The 23,643-nt window shown below is 42.5% G+C and overlaps 1 protein-coding gene across 5 annotated transcripts in view; it reads right to left on the bottom strand.

Moving 5' to 3' along the window:
* Nucleotides 1-23,643, bottom strand: part of LOC125452372 (tyrosine-protein kinase Fyn) — a 286,773-nt gene that overhangs the window by 129,762 nt on the left and 133,368 nt on the right. Inside the window, exon 1 of one of the 5 annotated variants that reach the window (XM_059645212.1) lies at nucleotides 19,702-19,815. The exons of the other annotated variants lie outside the window; for them this stretch is intronic. The gene's annotated coding sequence lies outside the window, so the exon portion shown is untranslated. Of the gene's footprint in view, nucleotides 1-19,701; nucleotides 19,816-23,643 lie in introns of those variants that run through there. 5 annotated transcript variants of the gene reach the window in all.

Raw genomic sequence — 23,643 nt, 5'->3', positions numbered from 1 at the left:
TACTCTTCGACATTTGATGGCTTGACCATCACTGAATCCTCCCCTGTCAATATTGACCAGAAACTCAACTGGACTCACTACAAACACAGTGACTATAAGAGCAGGTCAGAAGCTAGGAATCAGAAGATAATGGGAACTGCAGATGCTAGAGAAGTTGCTGTTTTCATCCAGCTCCACACTTTGTTATTTCAGAAGCTAGGAATATTGTGGCAAGTCACTCACCTCCTGACTCCCCAAAGCCTGTCTACAAGGCATAAGTCAGGAATGTGATAGAATGCTCCCCACTTGCCTGGATCACTGCAGATCCAACAACACTGAAGAAGTTAATGCCAGTCTGGACAGTCACAAAACATATTGACAGAAATTTCTGGCAAAACTTAGCAGGTCTGGCAGCACCTGTGGGGAGAAAGCAGAGTTATCCTTTCAAGTTCGCTGACTCTTTGTTGAGTTTTTCCAGCAAATTCGGTTTTTGTTTCAGATCCCCAGCTCTTTGTTTTATTACAACAAATTTTAGTGTATCCAGAATGAGAAAACATTGATTTTCCCTCAGCTTGAGTACCATGGCCAATACTGAACACCTTATTTTAGGAAGGATGTGAAGACTTTAGAGCCAAAAAAACAAATTTTGAGATTGACAGAACATTCTTGGCAAGCATGGGCCTTTTATTTTTATTTATTCATGGGGACGTGGGCATTGCTAGCTAGCATTTATTGCCCATCTCTAATTGCCCAGAGGGCAGTTAATAGTCAGCTGCATTGATGTACACCTGGAGTTATATGTAGGCCAGACCAGGGAAGGATAGCAGATTTCCTTCCCTAATGGAACTAGATTGTTTTTTTACAACAATTGTATGTTGTCAGTAGTTCAGCTTTTTATTCCACTGGATTCAAATTTCACCATCTGCCACAGTAGGATTCGAATCCACGTCCCTGGAACATTAGTCTGGAGGTCTAGACCAGTGATATTACCACTAAGCCACCATGTCCTCCCAGAGAAGGGGAGGTTGAGAGGAGCTTCGAGGTGTTCAAAATCATGAGGCATCAGGGCATAGTGGATAGGAAAGTAAAGAGAGTTAAGAACCAAAGGATATAAACTTTGAATGGTTGTCAAAACAAACAATAGAAATGCAATGAAAAACCTCTCTAGTTTTCACCACAGTGAATGGTCAAGTCTGAAATATACTATCTAAGTTTTTAAAAAGAATTATTTATTCACTTGTGGGATGTGGGCATCGCTGGATGAACCAGCATTTATTGCTTATCCCTAATTACCCTTGAGAATTTGGTGGCGAGCTGCCTTCTTGAACTGCTGCAATCCTCCTGCTGTGGGGTAGAACATAGGACATAGAACATAGAACACTACAGCGCAGTACAGGCCCTTTGGCCCTCAATGTTGTGCTGACCTGTGAAACCAATCTGAAGCCCATCTAACCTACAGTATTGCATTATCATCCATATGTTTATGCAATGACCATTTAAATGCCCTTAAAGTTGGCGAGTCTACTACTGTTGCAGGCAGGGCCTTCCATGCCCTTACAACTCTCTGAGAAAAGAACCTACCTCTGACATCTGTCCTATGTCTATCACCCCTCAATTTAAAGCCATGTCCCCTCGTGCTAGTCCCTCGTGTTGACTCACAATGCCACTGGGAGGAATTCCAGGTTTTTGACACAGCAACAGTGAAGGAATGGTGATATATTTCCAAGTCAGGATGGTGAGTGACTTGGAGGGGAACTTGGAGGTGGTGTTATTTCCAAGTATCTGCTGCCCATGTCCTTCCAGATGGAAGTGGTTGTGGGTTTGGAAGGTGCTGCCTGAGGATCTTTGTGATGGAGATAGATTCAGTGTGGCTTTCAAAAGAGAACTGGATATATACCTGAAGATAAAATTTTCAGGGATAAAAGGAAAAAGAGAGTAAGGTCAGATGGATCAAATCATTTTTGCAGAGAGCCAGCAACTCGAGACCAGCGTGAATGACCACCTCCTGGGCTGTTATCATTCTATGAATTTTATGATCATATGAAGCCAGATAATTTCCAAAATCGCTACATCAGTTTAATTTCCATTTCAGCAATGAACAGTGTATGGCAGACAGAGAAGAGGGAATATGCTGGGAAATATTCCTGAGGAAAGGCCATTGCCAGCAAGAACACAAGAAAGATACAGCAGTGGGGCTCACATGGAGATTTTCTAACTTGGAGACTGGATCAAAATCATACATTTATAAGATGCTTTCCAATGTTTCCATGTTGTTTGTGCTGGGAATGGTGGAGGATTGCTGACAATCGTGAGATTAACGCCATTTCAAATGGTGTTAGGCCAGGCTCCAGTAGTGTGCAGCCTAATTGAGTCACAAGCATTTCGTGTATCTCTGTCATAAAAAACTGCAAAGTGTGAATTAGTTCCTGCTGGGTAATCTGTATAAAATATGGACAAATTGCAAGCAGTGGCTTCTAGTTCGAGTGCTCTCCTTCTCAGTATTCTCTGGATGCCAGCACCCAAGCTGTCATTATGTAGTTTGGCACAGCTAACTTGAAAAGCTGGTCACAGATCACTTTCACTTTATATCACGCATCCTTGTTTTCGTAAAACAAAATAGGAAACAATAACCACGGGAGACTGATAAATACTCTATCAACTATCAAATGGAGAAAACCTGATCAACATAACAGCGCCCCTGCCTGACAGAAAAACACTGCTTTCGGTAACTGGCAATTTACCACCCCCAAACAGTTAGTCACTGCATCTTACAGATTTTCTTTTTCAATATGCTACTTTCAAATTCTTAAAACTGCTAACTTGGAATTTGAACTTCCATTCCTGCATTGATAGTCAGGGCCAGTGTTTTACTGTTCCCGGTCTGGCAACCAAGTATAACCAAGCTGACTTCTGAAAGGTAGCAGAAGCAACATTAAAGTGTCAAATTACCCTATAGCTAGGAGGAATTACTTGCATGCCAAAAACACCACTGCTATGTGTAAGAATAAAAACTCACGCTGCCACAGTGGTTTAGAATTCAGCAAAAGAGGTCAGATAGATAGATCCCGTGAGGAAAAAGACAGCATTAGAGCAAATTTGCTGGTATCACAAAAACTGACTGTAAAAGCTTCTGAGAAGAGGCAAAAAGATTAGTGAAGACAAATATAACTCACTTCCAGTCAGAAAAGAAGGAAATTATAATGGGGAAATAAATAATTAACACATATTTTGATTTTTTTTCCTTCACTAAAATCTGCACACAAATAATTTCCCAGAAATGTTAAGAAATGGGAAGAGTTGAAGCAAATCAATATTAATAAAACAAAATACTGCTGGGTAAACTAACAGGTTTGAAGGCTGATAAATCTTCAAGGCCTGATAATCTAGACCTTGGAGTACTAAAAGAAACCGCCGGAGAGGAAACAGATGCATTGCTGAGCATTTTTCAAGACTCTGGGACAGTTCCTTTAGATTGGAAGGTAATTAATGTAACATAACTATTTACAAAGGGAGAGCAGAGAAAAATACAGACATTTAGCTTAGCATCAGTGGGGAGGAAAGCGCTGTAGTCTATTATAAAAGACATGACAACAGGGCATTTGACAAGCATTAATAGAAATAAGACAAGTCAGCATGGGTTTATGCTAACTAATTTACTGGCGTTTTTTGACAATAGATAAGGGAGAACCAGAGAATGTAGCCCATTTGGAATTGAAGAAGGCATTTGTTAAGATCCAATAGGGATTACAGCACTAATTTGAAGCTCAAAGGATTGGCGTAATCTATTGGTATGGATTGAAAATTGGTTGACAGGCAGAATACAGGGAGCGGGAATAACGAAGCTTCATTTTTCCCAGCTGGAAGGCAGTGATGAGTCAGTCACCACTGGGATCAGTGCCTGGGCCCTAGCTCTTCACGATATATGGAAAAAAACGACCTGGACGAGAGACCCAAAAGCAACATTTCTAACTTTGTTCACAATACAAAACTGTGCGGGATTCCAAGTTGTGAGAAGGATGCAAAGAGACATCACGGTGATGTAGGCAAGCTGGGTGCCTTGAAAACACATGGCAGATGCTGTACAAAGTGGCTACATGTGAAGTTATACACTTTCCTGTGAAAAACAGTGAGGGAGGGTATCATTTAAATGGTGACATAATTTGAAATGTGGATGCACTAATGTAAGTAAACAGACAGGTGCAGCAAGCAATTAGGAAGGTAAATAGTATGTTGACTTTAATTGCAAGAGGGTTAGAGTTTAAAAATAGGGATGTCATACTGCAGTCAGACACTGCCTTGGTGGAAATACTCCTACAATGTACAGTTTTAGTCTCCTTACCGAACAAAGGACATATCTAACTGTAGCGCAGCAAAGGTTCACTAGGCTGATACCAGGGAGGGCAAGAATATCCTATGGGGAGAGATTGGTTCGACTGGGCCGATATTTACTAGAATTTAGAGGAATCAGAGAGGACCTGTTTGAAATATGTAACTGGGAGAGACAGAGTTGATGCAGGGAAGAAGCTTTCTCTGAGTGGGGAACATAAAACCAGGGGACAAAGTCTCAGGATATGGGATAAGCCACTTAGCGCCAAGATATGGAAAAGTTTCTTTTCTCAGAGGGTGATCAACCTGTGGAATTCACAGAAGGCCATGGAAGCTGGGTAACGGATTGTTCAAGAAACAGACTGATTAATGTGTACATTCTAAGGGGATCAATGGGTATGAAAAAAAAGTGGAAAAATGGCTTCGAGATAGAGGATCAGCCCTGATTATACTGAATGGTGCAGCAGCTTGAAGGGCCAAATGGTCTACTCCTGCTTCAAGTTTCTACGTTTGTATAAAATGATAGGGTCTGGCATTCAGTTTGGGGACTGGGTTCAGACCAGAATGGGAGCTCTGTATTTTTCTGCACTGTGTCTTGGCAAGGAGCACTGAATATGGCATGAGTGATCAAATCGGAAAATTAATACTGTTCAGCAGAACGGCCGTCATTCACTTTGACAAGCACCGAGTTGAAAAATGCTGAGGCTTTAATTAAAAATAGAACGAAATAAATAAAACGTTGTCACTTTCCACTGCCAGCAATGAATAAAACAGCAAATTCGAGACAAACACACACACATGCACAAACACACACACATACTCACACATGTGTACACACATTCTCACAAACACACACGCACACAAGTTCTTTCAAACACACACAAATAAGCTCTTTCCCACATACACACACACACACAAACTCTTTCCCACACAGACAGACAGACACACTCACACACACACACAAATAAGCTCTTTCCCACATACACACACACACACAAACTCTTTCCCACACAGACAGACAGACACACTCACACACACACACAAATAAGCTCTTTCCCACACACACAGACTCACACAGACTCGTACAAACACACACACACACACAAACTCTTTCCCATACACACACACACATACACACATACTCTCTCACACACACACTCACAAACTCTTTCCCACACACACAGACAGACACACACACACAAATAAGCTCGTTCCCACACACACAGACTCACACAGACACGTACAAACACATACACACACACACAAACTCTTTCCCATACACACACACACGTACACACATACTCTCACACACACACACTCAAACTCTTTCCCACACAGACACACACACACTCACATACGCATACTTTCCCATGCAGACACACACACACACACACACACACATACACAAACTCTTTCCCACACAGACAGACACACTCACACACACACACACACAAATAAGCTCTTTCCCACACACACAGACTCACACACACGTACAAACACACACACACACACACACACACAAACTCTTTCCCATACACACACACGTACACACATACTCTCACACACACACACTCAAACTCTTTCCCACACAGACACACACACACTCACATACGCATACTTTCCCATGCAGACACACACACATACAAACTCTTTCCCACACACACACAGACACACACACACACACACACAGACACACACACTCTCGCAAACTCTTTCCCACACAAACTCACTCACAAACAGAGAGGGTCTAGGACCGAAACGTCAGCTTTTGTGCTCCTGAGTTGCTGCTTGGCGTGCTGTGTTCATCCAGCTTCACACTTTATTATCTTGGATTCTCCAGCGTCTGCAGTTCCCATTATCACGCACATACACACACTCCCCTCCCCCCCCCCCCCCCCCCCCCACACACACACACACACACACACACACACACACACACACACATACAAACTCTTTCCCACACAGACACAGACACACACACACACACAGACACACACACTCTCGCAAACTCTTTCCCACACAAACTCACTCACAAACAGAGAGGGTCTAGGACCGAAACGTCAGCTTTTGTGCTCCTGAGTTGCTGCTTGGCGTGCTGTGTTCATCCAGCTTCACACTTTATTATCTTGGATTCTCCAGCGTCTGCAGTTCCCATTATCACGCACATACACACACTCCCCCCCCCCCCCCCCCCCCCACACACACACACACACACACATACAAACTCTTTCCCACACAGACACACACACACACTCAGACACACATACAAACACACACACACACACTCAGACACACATACATTCACATACACACTCAGACACACATACATTCACATACACACTCTTTCCCACGCAGACACAGACACACACACACACACACACACATACTCAGACACACACACAGATACACACACAGATACACACACAGATACACACACAGATACACACACACACACACACACACACACACACACACACACACACACACAGTGACGCCCAACTAGTTGACAGGCCCACAGGTTGACACTCCTCTGTGAGCCGTCAGCTTGGTCTGACAGAAACAGGATACTGTGGATGGTGTTGTGCTCATTTACCCAGGCTAATTCATGACATGCTTTTGAGTTTTGTATATACATATTACAGCAAGAAATTTAAGCAGAACAAAATCTTATCCTGAAAGCACTCTAATGTCACAGTCCGAACATTCACTTGAATTTTCAATTCCTCCACTATTGATATTTCTAATCAATCTGTTCAGCGATGTCATGCCAAACCTCTGGCAGCTAGGACCTTAACCTGGGCCTCCTAGCTCTGAGGTAGGGACACTATCAATGTGTCACAAGGGCCACTCCTTCACTGCATCCAAATTATTTTAAATGTTTATCACTCTTTGAAGAAGAAACTTTTCCTCCTAAAATGATGTTTTAACTTTACTTCCACATAGTTTTATTCTTCACTTTCCAGTAGCCTTATTTAATACTAGAGGAACAATAACTTACAATATTTCATGCATCTTAATAAGATCGATGCCTAACCAAATCTCGTCAAGCTGCAGAGTGTAAATTTCTATGTTTTTTTCTCATGAGCTCATTCACTATTCATTCATGAACACTCTCCCAGAAATGATTAGCTAGCTTGGAGCCTGGGTGTTGTGGATGCTATGGAGAGAGAGAGAGAGAGAGAGAGAGAGAGAGATTGCATGAATCCTAGATATGTGGCCATACCTTTGATCACTGGATCTCATTGCTTGCAATTTATACCCTCTCTGAAGCTTTCACATCCTTCTGAAAGCAGGCTTCCTAAAATTGGTCACAACGCTCCAGTTGGGGTTGAGCCTTTTATCTAAGGGTTCATTGAAATCCCACTGTTTTCATATTCCACATCTTGCAAGATAGATCCTATATGGCCTTTCTAAAACACTTGCTCTGAAACCCTCAATGTTTGATGCATATATGTCCCAGGACATTCTTTAGATTTCTACCTGTTACTTTATATTGTTTTATCATGATTACCACCTTCTGTCCACATCCTTTTGAAGTCTCTTACTTCCAGGTTTTTAAGCTGCATTTTTTTTTAAAATGCTGCCCTACGCACCCAAGTCAAAGTCATTAATGTGTGCCACAAAGAGCAGCAGTGCTAATAGTGAACCCTGGTTAACTTTTTTACATTAATTTGTTCTAAAAAAAATACGAGCTGTCCATTACAACTCTGCTCCCAGCCACTCAACCAACCTTGTACTCCCCACCTACACTCACCTCTACTGGCTCCATCCCCGCCTCTTCAACTTGTCTGTCTCCTGTCTACCTATCTTCTCCTCTAGCCATCTTTGATCCACCTCCCCCTCTCTCCCTATTTATTCCAGTTCCCTCTCCTCATCCCCCTTTTCTGATGAAGGGTCTAGGCCCGAAACATCAGCTTTTGTGCTCCTAAGATGCTGCTTGGCTTGCTGTGTTCAACCAGCTCCACACTTTGTTATCGATATTACAATGATCCCTTTTATTCCATTCGCATCAATTCAGTCAGAACTACTGCACGGCCTCTTCTAATTTCCATTGGTTCTGATGGATTGACACAGGGCCGAAGCATTAACTCTGTAAGCTTCTCTCTTTCTACCCATCGATGCATTCTGCCTTCCTGAATATTTCTGGCATTTTTTACATTGTTATTTCACAGTTCCAGCATCAGGAGGATTTTGCTTCTGTCTCCCACGACACTTCAAAGATCTTTCAAAAGTCCACGGACGCCACATCAACTGGGTCGCCCAGCTCAATCAAATTAGTTGAACATGAGTTATCTCAAACACACCCATGTTAGCATTCCCTAATAAATGTGTACTTAACATTGACCTGCATTAACATTTCCATGATCTTTCCTACTTCTCTGGTTAAAGTGAAGCTTGAAGACAGAGACAGCCCGGTTGGATAATGTTCCAAAACAGAGGAACATCTTTTTAGAACATAGAACATAGAACAGTACAGCACAGAACAGGCCCTTCAGCCCACAATGTTGTGCCGACCATTGATTCTCATGTATGCACCCTCAAATTTCTGTGACCATATACATGTCCAGCAGTCTCTTAAATGACCCCAATGACCTTGCTTCCACAACTGCTGCTGGCAACGCATTCCATGCTCTCACAACTCTCTGCGTAAAGAACCTGCCTCTGACATCCCCTCTATACTTTCCACCAACCAGCTTAAAACTATGACCCCTCGTGCTAGCCATTTCTGCCCTGGGAAATAGTCTCTGGCTATCAACTCTATCTATGCCTCTCATTATCTTGTATACCTCAATTAGGTCCCCTCTCCTCCTCCTTTTCTCCAATGAAAAGAGACCGAGCTCAGTCAACCTCTCTTCATAAGATAAGCCCTCCAGTCCAGGCAGCATCCTGGTAAACCTCCTCTGAACCCTCTCCAAAGCATCCACATCTTTCCTATAATAGGGCGCCCAGAACTGGACGCAGTATTCCAAGTAAAGCCTGATTGTTGCTGTTGCTTTATTTGCTGTTCTTTCAGCTGTAGTTTTTCAAAAAGGAAAACTGGGGAACTTCCAAGGAATGTTTCTCACCATCTGTGAAAACTAGGAATTGGCAGGCAGGCCACAAAGCTGGAGAGACACCCACATTAACGTTGCGTGTCCTTGAGCAGCCTACACTATTCCATGGAACACATGGGGATACCTATAATTTCAGAGAAATAGCTTTTCTTTTTTTCAAATCCGTCTCATCCCAAATCCAGGACGCTCTGTTCACATCTTTGTCATGCCTCCTTAAATGCATCTGTGTTATTTGGCTTGTCTGCTCATTCTAAACATTCCATGGTAAATATTACATATTCCCAAATTGCCTTATTGATTTTATTGGTGATGATCCCAAAGGTACACTGATGCCTAAAAATGGCATCTTTCTGGGCAATTCCTGTAACTGAGCCAGTGCCAAACATTGTATTCTTGATTCCCTTTGGACCTGGCTACGGGACGTTGAGAAAGTGGGGCCCTAATGTTTGGGCAGCTCAGGGTCTCCATAAAGGTTTACCCCAGCCTTGACACTCGGGCAGGACACGCCAGCTTCACTTCAAAGAGTAAACAAAGAGTTGACCATCATGGGCCAAGCCATCCTCCTTTGAGGCAGTGGTCTGTCTTAGAAGACAAACTCATGGCCTTCAGTTTTTCTTCTGCCCTACAAGTGGAAGTATTTTCTTCCACATCTCAACACCACACCAGTAACCATAGCGACCTTCGACAAGAGTTCTATTTGCAGCTTGAAAGAAACTTCAGTAATATCTGGATTTAAAAAATGTTTCCATTCCATTTTTAGGTTCTAACCAGTGAGGTCTAACGCTGCAGATGGAAACCAACCTCCACAAACAGAACAGGATCCCTCTTAATAGCCCTGTAACAGCTTTCTTTTCTGATAATACTAGATGACCAAAAGCACAATTAATTTGCCCATTTAGTGTCAGTACAGATGGCAAAACATGAATTCAATAAAAATTTAAACTTAAAAATCTAGCATAGTAGGGGCAACTGTCAAACATTGGAAAACCCAACTGGTTCATTAATGTGATAATGGGAACTGCAGATGCTGGAGAATCCGAGATAACAAAGTGTGGAGCTGGATGAACACAGTAGGCCAAACAGCATCTCAGGAGTACAAAAGCTGACGCTTCGGGCCTAGACTCTTCATCAGACAGGGGGATGGGGAGAGGGTTCTGGTCCACCTCCCCCTCTCTCCCTATTTATTCCAGAACCCTCTCCCCATCCCCCTATCTGATGAAGGGTCTAGGCCCGAAGCGTCAGCTTTTGTGCTCCTGAGATGCTGCTTGGCCTGCTGTGTTCATCCAGCTCCACACTTTGTTATTTTGGTTCATTAATGTCCTTTAGGGAAAGACTAATGCCTTTCAGGAATGGAATTCTGCCAGTCTTACCCAGTGTCATGTACAAGTGACTCCAGACCGACAGCAATGTGATTGGCTCTTTACTGCCCTCTGGAATGGCCTAGATAACAAACCAGTTCATGGGCAATTAAGGGTGCTGAGACCAAATGCTGGCCTATGTCATGATGTCTGCTTCCCATACGAAGGTTCAAAAAAGATCAAAATTAACTGTGAGCAAGAGGCAATTTTGGAACAAATAAAAAGCACGGGCAATAAAGTAGGTTTTCAGAGAAGACTTTCAGACTTATGATCTTGAAGCCTGGGTCATGCAATGAAGGAAATGGAGGGCAGGCAAGTATCACAGATGAAGAAACTCCAAGGCCCCCCGGATTTTGTTGGGCTGGACGGCTCAGAGACGGAAACTGGAAGGTCATAGAGAGATTGAATACATAGATAGCCATTTTGAAACCAGGCTTGGGAACTAATAGGAGGCTCCAACTCAATCAAAATTGAGCTGAAGCTCATCACTGAGCCTTTCCAAATCAAAAGCTATCCACAGGAAGCTGAATTGGAATGGAGATTGGTTCAAAAATACAACAATGACAGAACAACATTAATTTCCCGATCAACTTCTACCCTCCAAGGGTCGCTTGACACAGTGACAAAGTGACCTCACTGACCTCGATGTTAAACAACATCACACGAAAAAGTCAAACCCAAGGCATGATGCCTTTGCTACATAAATCATATCCTCAATGGACCCATATAGAGCAAACGTTTCTGGCACAACAGTGATACACTGGTTATATTATGAAACTCAAAAATGAATAAAAACAACTGAGTTTTGACAAAAGAAATCTTGCAGTCTTAACCAGGGTTCATAGTTTTTTTTTCCTCCTTAATGTGATTCAAGCTGTTGACTTGAGAGACGTTATCTGTCTTAGAAGAACAGACTCAAATACATTACCTGTTTTATGAACATCCACTGCTTCGCTGCTCTTGCCAACAAACAGACTGGCACTGGTCCAGAGATGTAACAAAAACACATGACTGACAAAACTGAATACAGATGTGGTGCAAATGTTTGCCGGCAGAAACAGCTTTCCACCAGGTGGACAGAGCTCGACAATATTAAAATTATCTTCATTGCCTCAACTAAATGTTTCGGTGTGACCACGGATTGCTCTCAGTTTGAATCAAAGCTATGCAAACAGTAAAAGTTTCCCTTGCTGTCTTATTAGACATACTTAGATGACAAATTTTATATATTTTTCCAATCAACTTATGACACACTCCCGACGCAGGTGGGACCTGCTCAGAGGTAGGGACACTGTCATGGCACCAAATTGCACTTTTAATTCTCTCCACAACCGTGTTTATTAATCCCTTGCTATAGGTTGCAAAGATCTCACGGGTGTCTTTAGAACTGCCAGAATTAACCAATGCCTCATATGGCACAACTGCTGAAGTATTATTGGTCAAATAACACAGATGTAAAACCAATTTTGTCAAACTGTTTTTTTGAACAATGTATAGGCCGAATCTCTTTATTTTTCTGTATTCTCGATCGAGGACTGAAATGGTAAAAGGATTATTTTATACATCAAGGACTGCAGAAGGGATTGCTGTACTTTTTAAAAAGCAAGTTAGTGTACCCACACACTGTATGTGGTGTTTACCCTGCTGCAACTTTAAGGTTTATTGCAGACAAACTGGCACCGGGGGTGTGTACAAAGGGAGATTCAGCTGGCAACAAGTAGCTAACTGGTTTGTGGAGTAGTGACTAGTGGCCAATCATAGAGACATTCTGCCCACCGCGATGTGATTGACTCCCAGGTAGCTGACTAGCTCCTGGGTGTGAATGGCATGTCAGAAGCCTTCAGGCCATTGGAAGGGAAGAAGGTGTCTCTTTCTGCAGTTTACAAAAAAACCTAAAACATGAAGAAAGCTTCTTCTTTTTCCTCTCATCAGTTGCTTTTAACCAGTAACTAGGAGACTTTCAAGTTTGTGTACCAGTAACTCTGCACCTCCTGTAAGGGCATGAAAAGCAAGTGGCGAAAACAGACCAGAGCACTGCATGCCCTGGAAAGCAAAACAGTCCGTTGCACTGTTATGCAAGATTTCCTCTCTGCTTATAGTTTGTGTGTGTGTGGGGTTGTGGTTTTATGAAGAAGCTAACCAGCATAGTTATATGCCAAGAGATCCTCTCGAGGAGGTCCTGGGGTCACAGTTTTTGCAAGCTAACTTCACATTCTCCCAATTCTCCCATTCTCCCAAAGTTAAAAGTAGCTGGGTGATTCTTTGCAATGTTTAGACAACAAGAAAACCCTCAAATGGAATACATTGTTCCTAGGAGTCCTTCCTCATGCAGTAGCTGAACATTTTGGCTAACTCAGCTCCCTTTCCTTTGGAGGATAGAGAGTTTCAAGTTTCCACCATCTTGTGCAGAGAAAAAGTGCCTCCTACTGTCCCTGCGAAAGGGTGTAGTTTATTTTTATAATTATGCTGTTTTGTTTTAATTGGTGAAGGGTAACCTGTTCGCCCCCATTGAGGAATTGGTAGATACTGGCATTTAAACTCCACAGTGTCATGCAATAAGTGACACGAACTGGATGTGGAAGACATTTCAAGTTGATTCTGGGCAAGATTAGCAACAGAGAAACTGCAATATTATGGGATTGCTGTACTGGAGGGTGTGGAATGGCATGGTGTGTTGGTGAGAACGAACTAGAAAAGCCTTGCTTTCCCTGCAAAGACCGAAAGCCCGTCAAATGAAAGAAAGTGGTATCATGCTTTGGCTGGTTTTAAGAGCAAAGCTAGAAAAAGTTCACACCAGTAATACCAAGCCTAGGTATAAAGCTTTACATTAGCACTGACTAAAAAGTGGTGATAAAATGTCTGTTATGTGAATGACCCCTGCAAACAGAATGGACCAATGCATCCAACTGTGGAGACCAGCTGATTACTAGGGTCACTCAGCAACTGCAATAATTGTTGCCTGATATGGGGGATTTTAAGCGAGAATGAAAGGTTGGATAAACTGGACTCAAGAAGATGAGGGGTGACCTGATAGAAGTTTATAAGATTGTGAATGGCATGGATAAAGTGGAAAGTATGAGGCTTTTTCCCATGGTGTAGGGGTCAATTGCTAAGGGACACAACTTCAAGGTGCATTGGGGAAGGGTGTTCCATTGAGATGTGTGAGGCAAGTTTTTCACTGCAAGGGTGGTGAGTGCCTGGAGCACACGGCCAGGGGAGCTGGTGGAAGCAGACACAATAGTGGCCTTCCAGAAGTACCTGGATGAATACACAAACAGGAAGGGAATAGAGGGATACAGATCCTGTAAGTGAAAACAGTTTTAATATGGAAGGACAAAATGTGTCAGCACAGGCTTGGAGGGCCGAAGGGCCTATTCCTGTGTTGTATTGTTCTTTGTTCTTAACACCAGCCTCAGTTGGGAATGGATTAAAAATCCCAGATGATGCAAGCAGCTATGTTCAGAGATCCCAATTGCCATTGAAGGAGCTTTGTGATTCGCTGCAGTATGTAGATGGTATGCAAGTGTCTCATGAGTGGGTAACTGATTTGTAGCTAGAGAACAAGCTCTTTGTTGTATTCCAAAGGTTAGCAGCTACAATTTGTTTTAGTTGCCTGCGATACAGCAAGTGCCCACTAACACCCTCCCTCTGACTTGTCAATTGAATTGAATTAGTTTTATTGTCACATGTACTCAACTGAGACACCTGATTTCGAACGTACCATTTTGATGGTCCGACAGAAGGTGGTCAACACAAAGCTGAACGCATCTGACAGAAAGGCCTCAGTTAAGAATTATTAGAATCATTCGAGCACAAAAGAACTGGAGGTGGCATTTTGCCATCTCCTCAACGCAGCATTTGGCCTGGACTTCATTACAACATTGCAATAAGGCAACGAGGCTGAAGAAATAAATCAAGTCTGCAGCTGCATCACAGCAAGCCAGAAATAAAACAACACCCAAAAATAAATAAGCAGCACAGAAGAAGACAGAGTAAAGAACAATACCAAATCCTGGAACAATGGAAGAATCGCTGTACACAGTCATTTAAGAGACTGGATTAAATCAGGAGCAATATTGGTTATAATTTACAAAGGACTGGAGCTTCCAATCATCATATAGAATCCAAAGGTCACATTTGTTGACATGGCAAGCTTTTGTTCTTCGTGAGGATGTTGGAATATTTACAGTGCACTTTAAGTGCTGCTGCTGGACCCTCTTCTGTAAAGGCAGTGAAAGTCTTTCTAGAATATTGTCGACCAGCAAAAGAGATCTCAAGAGGGCTGCTTTCTCCTGGATGGTGTCAAGCTTCAAATGTTTTCGGGGCTGCGCTCATCCAGGCAAGTAGGGAGTATTCCAGCACACTCCTGCCTTGTGCCTTGTAGATGGTGGACAGGCTTTGGGCAGATGCCATTCACTGTGGAATGTCCATTTGTGACCAGGTTTTAGTTGGCACAGTATCTACATGCCTTACCTGTGTTAGCTTCTCATCAACAGATTCAACAATGGTAATAGCGCAGTCTGTTAACAGGAGCTCGAAGCACCCTTTTCTCAAGACAGTCATTGTCTGGGGCTTAGAATGTGACAGCCAAGTGTAGGCGTAGAGTCAAGCCTGCTCTGCCATTCAGTATAATCATGGCTGGTCTTGGGCTTCTCCGTTCTCTTGTCTGCTCCTAACACGCCAAGGTTCAGAGAGACCAAAAAGCTACTGACCTGAGCCTTAAACATATTTGATGACTGAACATCAGGTGGAGGGATAGTGTTGGAGCGGAGTGAAGGGGTCTGTGGGACAGGGACAGGATCTTGTCCAATGGGAGGGGCACGAGGGCGAAGGTGATGGAAGAGTTCAATGCCATGATGGAGTAATCATTTAGCTTCTCTTCCATTTCTCTAACGCCTATTATAAATACTCCTGATTCTGTCTGTAATGGGCCCACATTTGCCTTTGCTCACAAATTCTTTTCTATGCATCTTTCAAGGCTTTTTGAATCTCTTTTATTTCGTTACTATTCTATTCACTCTTTGTTTATCAGTTTCTCTGTCCTCCTTTGTATTCTGAATAAAACCTCCCAATCCTCACGTTTATGCTGGCAACTTTATTGACTTTTTTGACCTTTTCTTTCAATCTGATACAATTCTCAGGTTCCTTTGTTGGTTATGGTTGACTGACCTTTTGTTGGGTTTGTGTATCTGGAAGAAACAAAGTTGCTATGAACCATACAATAGTTCTTTAAAAAGTATCCATTACCTACATACTGTCACATCTTTCCGAGTATTTTCTCAATCCAGCTCAGCCAACTTGCCTCTCATGCACTCAACTTCCTTTCTTTAAAGTGAAAATTCTACCTTCAGATTGAACTACCTCACTTTCAACATCATGTAAAATTCTACCATATCATGGTCTCTCATCCCTAAAAATTGTTTACAATATTATAATCAGCTCTTTTTTTGCCACAGAACAGTATATCTGAAAGAGTATGTTGTCTAACTGGTTCCTCAAAGTCTTGCTCCACAAACCAACCCTCACACATTCCAAAAACTCCACAGGATTAGCACTTATTACATTTACCAGTATACACACAGTTTGAGGTCTCCCATTTTCACTGCATTGTCCATAAGACCATGTGGCATAGGAGCAGAAATTAGGCCATTCGGCCCATTGCATCTGTTCCACCATTCACGCATGGCTGAAAACCCTATTCTCCCACTTTCCCCCCATAACCCTTAATAATCAAGAACTTGTCTATCTCAGTCTTAAATGTACTCAATGGCCAGACCATTGAACAGATTTCACAATTTTTTTTTCTAATCTGTGTTCCTTTCTTGCAAATGTAATGCACTGATCCCATTCTTTATTATCAGCGTAACATGACCTCTTTTTCCTTTATGTCAATCCTTTCTAAATTCTGATGTTGACAATTCCTGCAGATACAATCATCTTGAACTCATAGTATATCCATGACTTCCATATACTCCACGTGGCCAAGCTGACCTGCCAAATTGTAACTTAAACTATTTATTGGAATTTAAATAAGTAGTATAAGAATTTCTGACTGGTTACTTACCAGGGAGCTTCTTCAATGCACAGAGTTGAGAACCCATTGGTTCTCTGGCCACTTTCATGTGGTGTTTTCAACTCCCATTCTCCCGGAAGCTGACAAAGTTCAAAAATGAAAATGATCACCTTCCTCTCGTCTCTCATTCAATTCCTTCCCCTCCTCTTTTACCTAATCAAATTCTCAGGTTTGCACTCTGTTTCAGTTAAGCCAAGCTTCTTCCGAATCTTCTTTGTTTCAATTCCATTATCGCTCACCATATCAAGCCCAAAGGCCCAATTTATTCAGCCTCTCACAGGACAGCTCCTTCATTCCAAGGACTAAGTGCACAAAGTTTGTCATTTTACCTCCAAAATAAATGTATCAATCTTACACAGAAAGTTCAAAACTGCACGCAGTATTCCACGTGTGATCTTACCAAGGACCTATACAATATTAACAAGATTTCTTTATTTCTATACTCCAATTTCACTGCAATGAAGGCCAGGTTTTCCTAATTACTGACTGTATCTATGAACTAACTTTGAGCTCCTTGCACGAGCACAAGCAAGAATCCATACAAATAAGATTTCTAGCTATTTAAAAAAAAGTTTGCTTTTCTATTCTTACAAATAAAAGTGAAGAACTCACACCTCTCCGCATATACTCCAACTGCCACTCAACCTGCCTGTATCTCTTTATCACCTCTGTGTCCACCCTGCAACTTGCATTTACACTAGCTTTGTATACCTGTAAAAAGTTGCAGAGAGTAATGCATGAGAGTGTGAATCTCTGAGGTCCCAATACCATTGTTTGCAGTGGTCCATTATTAATGGCACCACCAGCTGTGTCTCTGTATTGAGCATGCAGCCCGATGGCCCAGTAGACCAGGGAGACTTTACTTTTATTTAACCTATTATTAACAACCTGCCAACTTGGGAATATCCTATTTACTCTAACTCTTGGCTTCCCGATTGTTATCCAATTCTTATCCATGCTAATATATTACCTCCAACTCCAACAGTACTTACCTTGCTCATTAACCTTGCTGTGTGGCATCTTATTGAATGCATTTTCAAAATCTCGGTTCTGTACAATACTTCTAATGATCATCTACCTTATTTTTATACCCTCAAAAGACAAATGCATTTCTCCAACATGTTTTACTTATCATAAAACTATACTAACTGATCATAACTTTTCTAAGTGCTTTGTTAAAATCACTTTAATATTAGATTCCAGCAATTCCCCAACAGCTTAAGGCAGGCTCAGTTTCCCAGTTTTTTCCTACCCTCTCTTTAGCGCAACAGGGTAGTTAGCACTGCAGCATCTCAGCACCAGGGACCCGGGTTCAATTCCAGACTCGGGTAACAATCTATGTGGAATTTGCACATTCTCTCAGTGTGCGTGTGGGTTTCCTCCCACAGTCCAAAAATGTGCAGGCTAGGTGAATCGGCCATGCTAAATTGCCCGTAGTGCTCAGGGGTGTGTGGGTTATAGGGTGTTGACTCTGTGTGGGATGCTTCAAGGGGCAGTGTGGACTTGTTGGGCCAAAGGGCCTGTTTCCACACTGTAGGGAATCTAATCTAATCTCTCCTTTTGAACAACAAAACTGAATTCACTTGTGGCAGGAATGCTATTTGCCAACAATTACCCCAAGCCTCAATGTTCTCAGAGTCTCACAACATTTGGAAACAAATTGAAACAGTATGTCTGGAGTTGAGAATGGTATTGAACATTCTGCAATCATTCCCACTTCTGACCTTGTGACAGATGGTACATTGTTGATGAATTCCTGCAGCTATGTTCTGGGACAGAAAGTATTGACTTACAACAACCAAATCATATTCGTTTGTGCTAAACAGGATTCCAAAAAGGGGAGAAAACTTGAGTTCAGTTTTACTAGGGTTGTCTGCAATCTCTTTTGTTTGAATCTTGGTGTCAAATGCAGTCACTCGTGTCACGCATCACAGCAGAGCGTGCCTGACAGAATTTAAACAGTGCATCAGTGGAAAGATTAAAAATGAGTTAGTGCCACTTGACAGCACTGTTAACGATGCTGTCAGTTTTCTGATGACTGAGTGGTGTGAGAGGATCACAACCGGTCAGACTGGATTTGTTGTTCTTGTCCTAAAATGGACACATCGCAAATGTAGATGCTGTGCCTGAAATGGAACTATTTAGGTCAGGGTGCAGCTGGTTCCGAAGCTCACAGACTGAGCTGCCAAGTTGCTGCCAAATCTTTGCTGCGTCTCATCAGTTTAGCTGATTTTTGATGTTGTCTGAAGACTGGCACCAGAGATGGAAGGCACCTCCGAGAAGGATCACCCTCTTGGCATGGTGAGACACTAACTTCAATTAACCAAAAGGGCTTACACATATAATTTCATATTTAAAAAAAACATGTAATACACTTGAACACATTAAAGGAAGGAAATTTTATTCAAATGATTTTTAGATCTGCAGCTATCCTCCTCATCTCACAAGCAGCAAATGTGTGTTAGTGTTGAAAAAAACTCACAAAGTAAACTCTATTAGAGGTAATGGGAACTGCAGATTCTGGAGAATCTGAGATAACAAGGTGTAGAGCTGGATGAACACAGCAGGCCAAGCAGCATCTTAGGAGCAGGAAAGCTGACGTTTTGGGCCTTTGAAGGGTCTAGGCCCAAAACATCAGCTTTCCTGCTCCTAAGATGCTGCTGGGCCTGCTGTGTTCATCCAGCCCCACACCTTGTTATCACAAAGTAAACTATGTTGCTTCGAGAGATAATTGCAGTAAGACTCAATTTGTACACTCAACAAATGCTGTACAATACACCCCAATACTGCCAGCTTTTATGTTCACACAATCATGTCTGTTCCCAAGACCCACACCTTGTTATTGTCCTGCAATTTCAGCTTGAGACTCAGCGTGAGCAAGCACATTACAGATTCAACTCTCTTCACTCACCTTTTAGAGTATCTGATCACAGGGTCTCAACTCGAGAGCACCACCATGTGAAAGCATCTAATGCTTTTGTGAAGTAGTTTAGCGTCCAGTCCTCAAGTACACGATGACTGGTTCCAGGCACTCATCTCCACTTCCTTCTCTTTTTCCTTACTGGCTAATGGACTTTTTTTCTGCAGTTTCTTAGATACCAACAGGATTTTTTTGAAGAAAACTCGTGCAAGGTCAGATGATAATTTAGCACAGGGAAGTCATCGTTTTTATTAAGCCTAAAACAATGATCTCCTGTTCCCGATGTTTTTGTCAGTATCCTCACTATCATTAATGTGTACTCTGATAACAGGGTTTGTGAGAAGGAAATAGCTCAAATTGGAATGGTCAGGCCAGAGGTGCAGAACTCAATGAAGAAATCATGAAACATGTATCACATTTTAAATGTTATAGTTACAGTGTGATTGTTAATGTGATTCTGGATATAAACCTCAGAAACAGAGCTGACTACTGTTCCTCAGCTGGAATCATAACTCAAGCCCTCTGTACATAACTGTCAAGACGCAGCTCACTTTAACACAGGCAATCCCTATTTCCCTGTGGAACAATAGGTTCTATTCTGTACCTCACTCCATTTAATTACGTTGGACACTGGGTTGGTGAGACCATTTACAGAACATGAGACTGAGCTTCCTTTGTGTATGATGGACAGCAGCAGCTAGTAAGCTAACAATGAACTGGAGTGAGTAGAGAAACGAGCCTGATGTATGGCACAGGATTGTGTGTTAAGGTTTCAATAGCAGATGTTGCTCAGAAATGATGGAGCTCCAACCGTGATCAGGGGAACTAATCTTGCATTTAAATACTTGATCCACCTATCCTGCCTCTAACAAGAACTGTGGAAATTATTAATCCATTTTGCCTTTATAAAACAACCACAACCATTCCCCATGACTGATCCTATACCAGGTTCCGTTTGCCCATTACAACCGTGCACGCTGATCTCCAATGCCTTCTAGTTTGCTATGCTTTCATTCCTTTCCTTATGTTTAATCATCCTTTAGGGTCATCCTTCCCTATTCCCATAAAGACCTACAGAACCTAAAATTCCCAAATGTCCTGTTATTTCTGACTCTACTGTCATGCATTCCTCACTAACTTTCCTGGATTACTGGAGACTGGTATCTAATTTCAACTCCCAATGTGTATGGCTCTCAACCTTTTAAAGCCCACCTCTTTGAGCAGGTCAGATCACCATTTTCAATAGTTCCTTCCCTGCTCAGGTACCTACTGACCTCAGCGAAGCATCTTCGTGTGCTTTCTAATGGTTAAGACTCAAATTGATGCAATACATTGCTCACAGAATCCCTGCAGTGTGGAAGGAGGCCACCTGGCCCATCGAGTCCACACTGACCCTCCGAAGATCATCCACCCAGACCCCTCTCTGTCCTCCCTATCCCTGTTACTACACATTTCCCATGGCTGACCCACCCAGCCTGCACATCCCTGAAAACTACGGGCAATTTCGTACGGCCAGTCCACCCAACCTGCACACCTCTGGATTGTGGGAGGAAACTGGAGCACCCGGAGGAAACCCACACAGACACAGGGAGAATGTGCAAACTCCACACAAATAGCTGCCCGAGGGTGGAACTGAACCAAGGTCCCTGGCGCAGCGAGGCAGCAGTGCTAACCACTGAGCCACCGTGTCACCCTGACGGATCACGGGGCAGAATTTTACTCAACAGTTTAGGATTGGAATAATAAAAACTCGGTTGACTGCACTAATCAAGTCCTTTGTTTCCTGCAACGACAATGGTAAGCTTTTCAGGGTGGAAGTACTTCTTGTGACAATGAATGCACAACCGTACCTTTGGCACATTCATCCATTTAGTAATACAATACCTGCCCTTCTATACTTAATAAAGACAGATTCAAATTGTCAAGGCAAAGGGCCAAATAAAGGAGGGCATTCCACGTTCATGATCGCCTGCACTCACAAATGCGAGAGCATAAAGGTGCAAGTATTTTTCTGGGTATATGCTCCAGAACATTAAAGCTGATTCTATTTGCTCTATGAGGGAAACTGAATTCGTTGGAGAGAAGAGAAACAATTCAGTGTGAGTAATGCACAAACAGCTCAAGTCCTTCCCCCTCTCCACCCCATTCATGGGCTGCTGAATGAAACTGGCAAGAAGTCTAATCGCCGTCAGGAGACTACTTCTTCATTACAATGCAACATTCAAGGGAAACTTGCTCCAATTCACTCAGGCTCCACCATTCATGGCTCGTGAGAGAGTTCTTTTGCACAAATAAGTTACAACTTTTCTTACGCTGCTGCCTACATTGGAAATACTGTATTTCATCAGCTGTTACATGCTTTGGACACTCAAAAAGTGAAAAAAATCCAAGTCCCCTTACTGTCTTCCCTAAGCAGCAGAGGAATACCTGGGGAAAATGGAGAAATTTCCAACTTTGCATCACTCAACCTACAAAACAAAACAAACAGCGAGAGGTTAGAAAAAACTCGGGTTGTTTTCTGTGGAGCAATGGAGGGTGAGGGGAGACTGGATAGAAGTCTATAAAATGAATAGCAAGTTATGAAATGCATAAATAGGGTTGACGGTCAGAATCTTTTATCCTGAGTTGAAATGTCTAATACTAGGGGGCATGCATTTAGTGTGGGGCAGGGGGGGGGGGGGGGGGGGGGGGGTGGAGTTCAAAGGAGATGTGAGGAGCAAGTTGTTTCTTACACAGATTGTGGTAACAGTCTGAAAAGTGTTGTCAGGGGTTGAGGTAGAGAGGCAGATATGATAGCGGCATTTAAGGGGCTGGATGAGAACATGAATATGCAAGCAATGGAGGGATAAGGACCAAAGTAGGCAGAAGGGATTAGATTAATTTGGCATCAAGTTTGGCTCAACAGTGTGGGCTGAAGGGCCCGTTCCTGTGCTGTACTGTTCTATCATCTATGTTAAACTATCTCTTGCACATGCTCTGCCTGGTCTTCAGCCCCAAATTAAAATGATCACTGATATACCAGACTCATTCTCAGTGATTTTTCATTCCTTAACTCCTGTTGTTATCCCAACTCTCCAGAACGCAAAGTGCTTGCAACAGACATCCATTAATCTATCACACACCTACCTCCCTCAGGGGTTGAGGGCTAAGTCAAAAAAAAAGTCACGTCCTGTACAGAGATAACACAGTGTGGAGGTGGAGGAACACAGCAGGCCAGGCGGCATCGAGGTCCCGAGCCGAAACATCAACTTTCCTGCTCCTCTGATGCTGCCTGGCCGCTGTGTTCCTCCAGCTCCACACTGTGTTATCTCTGACTCCAACATTTGCAGTTCTTACTATCTCTCTCATGTCCTGTACAGCCATGACAACATCACAAATTCTAAGGCTTATTTTTTTAAAAATTGAACAGAAAAAAGCAATTAGAGAGGCTTTGTGATGTAATTTTTGGGAGTAATAGACAGTCCTGAAACTCAAGCGAACACATATTTCAAAATGGACATTCACTGCCATCTGAAAAGTTCACATGTCCTTCAGTTTAAGCCGAACTTGTCATGTACAGAAGGGGCATCAAAACCCACTTGGTGTTACACAAATGTGAAATGGATCAGCTGTCTCAAACGGTGAAAACACAACACAAAATGGGTTATTCATTTATTTAGTAAAAGGCTTTGAACTTATACCAAGTCACTGGGGCAAGACAACCATATTTGTTGCCTGCTTTTAAACTAACAACGGAAGCTATTCTGAGTAATAGAATATCTGAGTCAGCTGCTAGCCAACTATTTGGCCACGGTAATACATAACTGTACCTTGACAGTTGGAGAAGGACTCTCTCCCAACGTGTCCAACTTCAAGCTCATATTCGTCCCAACTAGCGACAATTACAAATATTGAGGAAAATCTGCTTTACACAGCCTTCACTCCAACTAAAGC

The sequence above is a fragment of the Stegostoma tigrinum genome, chromosome 4 (genome assembly GCF_030684315.1).
Source record: "Stegostoma tigrinum isolate sSteTig4 chromosome 4, sSteTig4.hap1, whole genome shotgun sequence".
NCBI lineage: Eukaryota > Metazoa > Chordata > Chondrichthyes > Orectolobiformes > Stegostomatidae > Stegostoma > Stegostoma tigrinum.
Note: the sequence above shows the minus strand (reverse complement) of the source record. Positions and strands in the feature narration are given on the sequence as shown.